Here is an 8,251-nt window from a genome sequence, read left to right on the forward strand (position 1 = left end):
AGGTGATGGCTTGGCTGCGTTCCTTTCTGGAGGCTCCAAGGGAGAGACTCTGTTTTCTTGTCTTTTTCAGCTCTTAGACACCACCCAGATTCTTCAGCTGAAGGCCCCCTCCTCCACCTTCAAAGCCAGCAATGCTGCATCTCTGGGTTGGTCTGACTCTCCTGTCCTGCCTTCTTCTCCCTTTTAGAAGGTCCCTGTGATTACCTTGGGCCACTAGGGATACTCTCTCTACTTTAAAGTCAGTCGAGGACTTCCTCAGTGACCCAGGGGTTAAGAATCTGCCCTGCAATGCAAGGGATGAGGGTTCAATCCCTGGTCCAGGAACTAAGATCTTACACGCTGTGGAGCAACTAAGCTCAACTCCACATGCCACAACGAGAGAGCGTGCCTTCTGCACTGCAAGATCCTGCGTGCCACAATAGGACCCAACACAGCCACTTAAAAAAATATTCAAAAGAAAAAGAAAGTCAGTCGATTAGTAACTTTAATCTCCCCTCCCTTCCCCAACGTAATACAACAGACAGGGTCACAGGACTTGGGGATCGTGGCAGGGACATCTTGGGGAAGGGGGCATTATCCCGTCGACCAGACGTGACCTTTAATCTCAACGATGTGGTACCATCACTGCCCAGCAGAGTGGGAGCCAGCTGGCGGGCACAACGGGGAAGATCCTAGATCCTGATGCTGGTTACATACTCGCTCATTGTGTGACCTTGGGCGAGCTACTGCCCTCCTTTCTCTGGGCTACTTTGGATTCTCAAGGTTATGAGTGTGAGTAGTTTATTTTGGGTGTGATTCTAGGAAGCACTGTGAATGGGAGTGGGGGTGGGCATTGGTCATGGAGGAAGGATCGGAGGGAAGGGCTGTCAGCAGGCTGCCATGTGGGCTCAGCCTCGCCTTGGGCCTGGGAAAGGCCGCATGGGTCACCCCTTGATTCCCAGAGCTGCACTCAGTGATAGAGGCTCTTTCTCCCCACCCCCGTGCTAATGCCCAGCCCTCTGTCCTGCCTGCACGCGGCCGAGCCTCCCTCAGGCCCGGAGGGCACCTGTTGTGGCTGAGAGAGACACAGCGAGCTGTCCTGGCTGGGAAGGGGGCTCTCCTTCTCGGAGCCTCAGTTTATTCCCCTGTAACTGTAAGGTGGTAACGATGGTACTTACATCCACATCGGTGGGAGGGTTAAATCGCTCAATGTTCTAAATTAATCAGCATGAGTTGGGCACTCGAGAACCCAACTTGTGCTTATTACTCTACTGACCTCCTGGCTGTGTGGCTCAGGACAAAACGCTGCATCCTTCATCACTTGGACTCAGATTTCCTCACCTGTGACCTGAGGGACCTCAGTCATGGACAAAACCAGGACCTGTAGAGAGTTAGGAGCAGCCAAGAAGCTAAGGGGACCAGGGGATAAAGCAGACAGTGTTCCCATCATGTGGCTCTCCCTGGTCTGCTAGAGAGACACCAGCCAAACGGCCCCACCAGCAGCAGCAGATTGCAGCTGAATTCAGTGCTGAGAAAGAGGGTACCAGTGTCATGAGAGCACTTGAGTCTTGACCATCAGGAGGCCTTCTATGGGTCAAGGTTGCCAGAGAGCTGAAGAGACACATGGAGAAGGAAGAAGAGCTCAGAGGACAGTGGTGACAGCATGTGCAAAGGCCCTGGGGCAGGAAGGAGCCAGGAATTCAAGACACTACACCAAGAGCAGATTGTGTGATGAACAGAGAGCAAGGAGTGGGTACAGTGGGCAAGGCTGGGCACCTCCAGGCCCTGAGAGTCAAGTTCAGTCTATCCCAGGAGAACTGGGAAGTCGCCAACACCATGAGGCTGAGCCAGTGTCCTCAGAGTTTCCTTCAGCTCCAAACTGTGGTGGGAAACGCACATCTAATCATCTACCTACAGTACGCGGAGGGAGGTAATTCTGGGCATGCTCTGGTTCATTCCGTGTTTAACCTGACATCACCAAGACAAGCATCCGATCATTTCTTATCTTCTCTGAAGCCCTGGGAACTATCTGCTGTCAACCAACCAACCATTTGAAAGATACAAGGAAGCAAAAAGCCAAGTCCCCTCATTTCTCACCCCCTGGTCACCGTTTGATGGACAGCAACTCACATGTGGACATTCACAACGTCATCCGGAGTTTGGGGAGACCCTGGATGGACATGGAGGGAGGGCAGCCTCGGGCTCCTCGACTGTCCTCAGATGTGTGCCGTCTCACCAGGGCTACGACCTGCTGTGTCCTTCAGGCAGGTCCCTTGTCTTCGTCCCAGTTCAACTCCAGTCCACAGCCATTTACTGTCTACCCCTGGAGGTCCTCCCAGACCAACTCTGAGGACCCGTTAATATGCGCGTTTCACAAGCATCCGAGGAGATCCTTAGCAGCGAAGTTTTGCAGACAATGAACTGGAGCATCCCTCTACACCCACATTTCTGTTTGAGCTACACATCTTTTATAAAAGATGAACTTCATCTGAGAGCAATTAAATGGAGTCAGTGCCTCCTTTTTGCCAAATTCTGAGGTTATATAGGGGCTACAGAAACAAGGAGAGTCTGCCCATGAAGGACCCTGGGCTTGCAGGGAGGGAGAGAAAGACAGAGAACCTTTGTGAGATGTGGGCAAGGGGTGATGGGGGGGAGGGCGTGAACAAGGCTCTGGGAATCCTGAGGGGGCTACACCAAAGATCTGTCTGTCTTGGCTCCTCCCTCAAGTTGTTGTTCTGTTGCTCAGTTATGTCCAACTCTTTGTGATTTCATGGACTGCGGCACACCAGGCTTCCTTGTCCTTCACTATCTCCTGGAGCTGGCTCAAACTCATGTCCATTGAGGCAGTGATGCCATCCAACCATCTCATCCTCTGTCACTCTCTTCTCCTTCTGCCCTCAACCTTTCCCAGCATCAGGATCTTTTCGTTCCTTTAAGAAAAAAAAAAACACTGGTCATTCACCACCCTGCCTCCTCCCCTCAGAACCTGAGCTGGTTCCTGTGCCTAAGGCAGATGTTGGAGAAATTCATGTTAAATAGGCACTTACCTAAGACAGTTAAAAATGAACCATGGGGACAGGATGTGTATCTTCCCACATGAATTTTAAATGTTAGTTTTGAAGTAAGTATCTCAGGCTTTTTGGAACATAGATTCTGCAAGTTGTACTCAAAACAGATTAGCTTTAGATTCAAGCCATTGCTGGTAGGCTGTAAAAAAGTGATGAAAGAGAATAGTTAGAACAGGTTTGTCAGGTCATAAATACTTTACTCGCTAGGTTCAGCAGGCTGCGGGCAGACACTTGCCCTAATAAGTATTGATTACATTCTGGGATCAGGGAGCATAATTGATGGTTTGGAGACTCAGGAATCCTGTGCTCCACAAGAGGCAGAAGTCATTAGGGTGCCAACATTAGAGGGTATGCTTATTTTGTTTTACGACTCACGGGTAAACTGGGTTGCCATGGAAGTTAGAACCCAAAGTCCTGTGTTGATCAATTTGCCCCAAGGTGGACAGGCTGACTTAATGAGTCTCTATGACTGCACAGACATGGAATTTCAGAGCTGGAAGACTCCTTGGGCTAATGCAGTCTAGCTTTATCCTAAGACACCCTAAGACACCTTTATCCTCTGACACCCAACTTGCAATCATCATTCGTGAACGCTTCCACTCTTCGGATGTTTATTTCTATGCAGGACAACGGAGACTCTGAATTCAGGATTACACCTTTCAGTCCAGGGGTCTCTGTGGGTCTCTCCTTCAGAAACCGTCTCATGGAGTTACTGCTGTGCCCACCTGAGTGGCCCAGCCTTCGAAAACTGTTCCATTACCCACCCCCCCGTCACCCCCCCACCCCCACCGTCACCCCCCCCCCACCCAGTAGGATATTAACCCAGGAGAATTTGTGACTAGCCATGAAGTCATGGGCCCAGAGGAAAATATTTCATCTTCTAGTTCTCCTTTAGCTTTGGGTTTTGCAAGAGTACAGTTTTGTGGAAGAAACCCACTACAGCGCCCACATAGCACCACAGCCGTCTGAGCTTCTCCAGGCTGCCCAGCTTGTGGTTGGGGTGGGTGGTTGTCTGTGTGGCTGCCTTGACACGCACGGGGGATCAGATGGACCAAATCAGGCCTCCCAGGTTGGGCCAGGTACCACCTACCTGTGACTCCCAATTTGCCTGGCACTTCTCTGGAGGATAGTACAGCTTCACCTCAGCCTCCACACATGATCGAGGCAGGCAGAGGCGGAGGTGTCAGTTTTGAAAACAAAGACCACCGCCCACGGCCTTTCCCTGGACGGAATTCAGGACAAGCCACCATACTCTGGAACCCAGTTCAAACGAGCGGGAGATTAGTTGTTTTGAAAACTCTTATAGAAATTTTCTAGTGCTCTCACAGGAAGAAAAGAGGGCATTTGTCCCTTTTATGTAAACAACAACATCAACAATAAACACCATAAGAAAACACTCCTTGGGCCTCTTAGAAGGAACAGCATGTGCCCAGGAGACTCAGTGCAGGCTGCCTCCCCCAGCCCTGGGCAACGGGTCTGGAGGGCAGTAACAGAGGCCATCTGTCCATGGTGCATGCATGCAGCTCATCCTGGTGAACCATCAGAAGCCAGGAGAGCCGTGGTCTCCTCCAGATGACCCCTGGGGCAGACACTCAGACGGCTCCAAAGAAGGAAAACCTGAATTAAGAAACGACAGAGGTTCGACTCCTGGGAAGATCCCCTGGAGGAGGACACGGCAACCTACTCCAGGATTCTTGCCTGGAGAATCCCAGGGACAGAGGAGCCTGGTGGGCAACAGTCCATGGGGTTGCAAAGAGTCGGACACAACTGAAGAGATTTAGTACACATGCACTCCTCCCGCTTGGAAGAGTGTAAAAGTGTTTCAGGTCTGTTGAGCTGAGGCAGGTTATCAAAGACCCATCCAGATGCCTGGAGACGCTTCACTGCTAGGAAGAGATCCTGATGAGCAGGTTTGGGGCAGGGGTGGTGTGATTGCTGATGGAGGAAACCTCAGCCCAGAGCCAGTTATTTCATCTGCAGGACCCAGAGCAAAGTGAACATGTGGAGTCCTGGTTCCAACGCGGTAGGAGCTTCAAGGCAGCAATCCCCAGGAACATCGGAGCTGCACAGGACCTGTATTAGTCTCCAATGACTGATGTCACAAATGACCACAAACAAAGGGGTGGAAAACATTAGAAACTGGATCCCCTCAGAGCTCTGGGGGCCGGAAGTCACCTGAAATCAAAGCGTCAGTATGTAGTTGGTCTCGTTGGTCCACGCTTCTCTCCTGGCTCCCTGTGTTGGCTGGTGGTCCTCAGCTTGGGATTGCATCACTCCAGTCTCTGTCTCCATCCTCACATGGCCTTCTCTGTCTGTCTCTGCATCTCAGTCTCCCTCCCCTGTCTTATAAGGACCTCACTCCTGAATCAAGGATGGTTTAATTGCAAGATCTCTAATTTAGTCACCTCTTCAAAAACTCTGCTTCTATATAAGGCCACAGTCATGGGTCCTGGGGGTGAGGACATGGATCTTTGGGGGACACTACTGTATCCACTCTTGGGCCCTTCTAAACATGAGGCCCGTGTGGCTGCAGGGATTGTCCGCCTGTGCAGCAGGCTCTGCCTCAGTCCCTGGACTTCAGACTGATGGGGAGGGGGGGCAGGGGACCAGGGAGAGGTACCCAGGCCAAGCCTTCAGTAGAATCAATCCCTGCTCACAGTCCCAGCCTGAGCCTTTCCTGGCAGCTGCCGACTGGCTGCCCTGGGGACAGGCTGTCATTACCTGGATGGATCTCAGTGGGTCTGACCGGCTGGACAGATGGATGCAGGCTCACTATCAACTTCCTTCCAGAAGCTGCTCGTTCTCAGGACAAAGGTGGCTTGCTGGTTGGTTTTTCACATGTGCGCCCCTCTGTTCATTAAGTAACTAAGCTGTCCTGGCCCCTCGAGCCCCGGTCTTGAAAAGACCCCAAAGGTCTGGAGACTGGGCCCCTCTCCCATCCAGACCCGCCTTGCTCTCAGTTCCCTCTCCCACGTCCCTCACCCAGTCCTGGCCACCTGGACCAAACCTGAAATGTGACTGGCCTCATCTAATCCCCTCTCCCTGAGTCCTGGGGTAGCCTGGGCCGCTCTCCCCCGCTTCCAGGGGAAGCAGTGTCAAGCTTGCCCCAGACTCAGCACCGCCCTCCTTCCTGAAGATTCTGGGGCTTCCCCTTGCAGCCACTCCCCCCCTCAACCACCTGCCAGCTGGTGTATGTGGCTGCACTCCACAGACACCCCTGCAATTCGGCTGTCACCCAGGCTAACTGACCCTCAGTGGTCTCAACACACCACCCCATACTGCCAAAATATTGCATTGGCCAAAATGTTCATTCATTTGGCCTCTAACATCTTATGAAAAACCTGACCGAAATTTTTGGCCAACCCAATACCGCCATGCCTGTTGGCCAAAAGCCACTGGCTAAAGCTCCCTATCCCCCTTGCTGGACCACTGCCCCCAGACCTTCCCAGGATACAGCAAGCCCAGGGACCCAGGGAGCATCCTGCCTAGCAGAAGCTCCAAATCCACGCCCCCGCAGTACAGACGTCCTCTGATTGGTCAGTGTCCATGGTGGGCGGAATAATAGCCCCAAAGATGGCCACTTCCTAATCCCCAGAACCTGTGACTATGTCACTTTCCATGGAGAGGATTCTGCACTAACCTGGTGGCTCCATTTAGTCATAAACAGGAAGGGCAGAGTTAGAGAGGGAGGGGTGATGACCGAAGCAGAGATCAGACTGATTGGAGGAAAGAGGCACAAGCCAAGGCACGTGGGTGTCTCTAGAAGCCAGAAAGGGCACAGAGTCCACGGAGAAGTCCGACAGAAGAGGCCAGCTTCTGGATTCTGCGGAAGGAAGGCAGTCATGCCAACACCTGGGTTTCAGTCCAGCAAGACCAATTCGGGGATATCTGACCTCTAAAACCATTAGATAATAAATTTGTGCTGTTTGAAGCCAATAAGGTTTTGGTGATTTATTACAGAAGCACTAGAAGATGAACCCAACTCTGAGGCCATACCAGTTGTACACTGTTTTAAACATCACCCCTGTGCTCATCCATTCGTTTTCAGACAGGCTTTCCCAGGAGCCTGTGTCTGGGAGACAGTAGCGGGCATTGACCAAAGACCAGCATGTTGGGGTGAGATCCAAGGTGTGGAGTCAAGCACACCTGGGTTCAAGTCCCTGTGCAAGCCACGTGACCCCTCCAAGGCTCAGTGCCTCACCTCTCCCGGGCGATGGTAACACCTACCTGTGCTGTGTGTTTTTCCAGTACCTCCCTCCACTTCTTGCACCAACATCTTCACTTTCATTAGTGGACGCGTGTCCTAGAGGGGCGACCTACTGGCCAGGGGATTGGCCCAGGACCGAGCCCCAAATGCAAGTAGGACAACAGAGTATCTTTCTCCAAAATCTACTCTTAAAGTACAATTGGAGAAACTTTGTGATGGAATCCAAAGTTGCCTACTTTTTCATTGCATTTAAGAACTCTCCACTCTGAAACAGAAGAAAGTCAATGGGTAGAGGGAGCAGAAATGGGGGTGTGTGCTGATGGTGACTCACTCCTCTTCTTTGGCCCCCAGGCTCTAGGGGATGCCCTAGTTTCTGTGGTTCTTCCCCCAGTTCTCTGAACAACCCGACGTACTTCGTAGCATCTGCACTTGAACTTGACCTACTTTGTTTCTCGTCATAAAGAGAGGTCTGACTAAGATACTAGCTCCAGAGCTACTGCCAAGATGAAGCAAAATAAAAGTACAAAGTGTTTAGTGAGTTCCTGACATAATAAGGCCGCAATAAGAGGTGGCTGTTATTACTACTCCAGATTTCTCTGCACCCGAGGCAGCTGCAACGTCAGCAGACTTCAGAGGGTGCTCAGCATCTGTTCTTCTTTTGCCTTCGTGATACTGGGCTCTGGAGCCTGCTGGCATCAGCACTGCCTTGGTGGCCCATTCTAACCCCAAGATATCAGCAGAAACGTCCTGCCCACACGACTGCTGTCCCTTCCTGCTCTGGCCCCCATCTTCAAGCAAGATGCACACTCTGGCTGGTCCCAGCCACTTGGACCATGGAGATGGCCTCAGCCCAGCTGATGGGGTAGCAGCTGATGTTTTTATGACCGGCTAAGGGGCCTTAAGTCACCAGCAGCAGCTCTCCTCTGCCCTGGACCCACCTTTGTGAGGACTGAATGAGTTACCAACACAGCAGGAGGCTCAGACAGTCAGAAATCCA

General features: G+C 51.9%; 1 long non-coding RNA gene across 1 annotated transcript; it reads right to left on the bottom strand.

Annotated features, from left to right (window-relative positions):
* Window positions 1-466: 466 nt before the first annotated feature.
* Window positions 467-7,537, bottom strand: LOC145504873 (uncharacterized). Its single transcript, XR_014052562.1, has 5 exons — window positions 7,275-7,537; window positions 6,688-6,870; window positions 4,138-4,664; window positions 3,027-3,186; window positions 467-2,909 (listed from the first exon to the last, which is right to left on the bottom strand). It is a non-coding gene; the product is annotated as an uncharacterized LOC145504873 (long non-coding RNA).
* Window positions 7,538-8,251: the final 714 nt, after the last annotated feature.

This window comes from Giraffa tippelskirchi, chromosome 5 (genome assembly GCF_054371585.1).
Source record: "Giraffa tippelskirchi isolate mGirTip1 chromosome 5, T2T-mGirTip1v1.2.pri, whole genome shotgun sequence".
Classification (NCBI taxonomy): domain Eukaryota; kingdom Metazoa; phylum Chordata; class Mammalia; order Artiodactyla; family Giraffidae; genus Giraffa; species Giraffa tippelskirchi.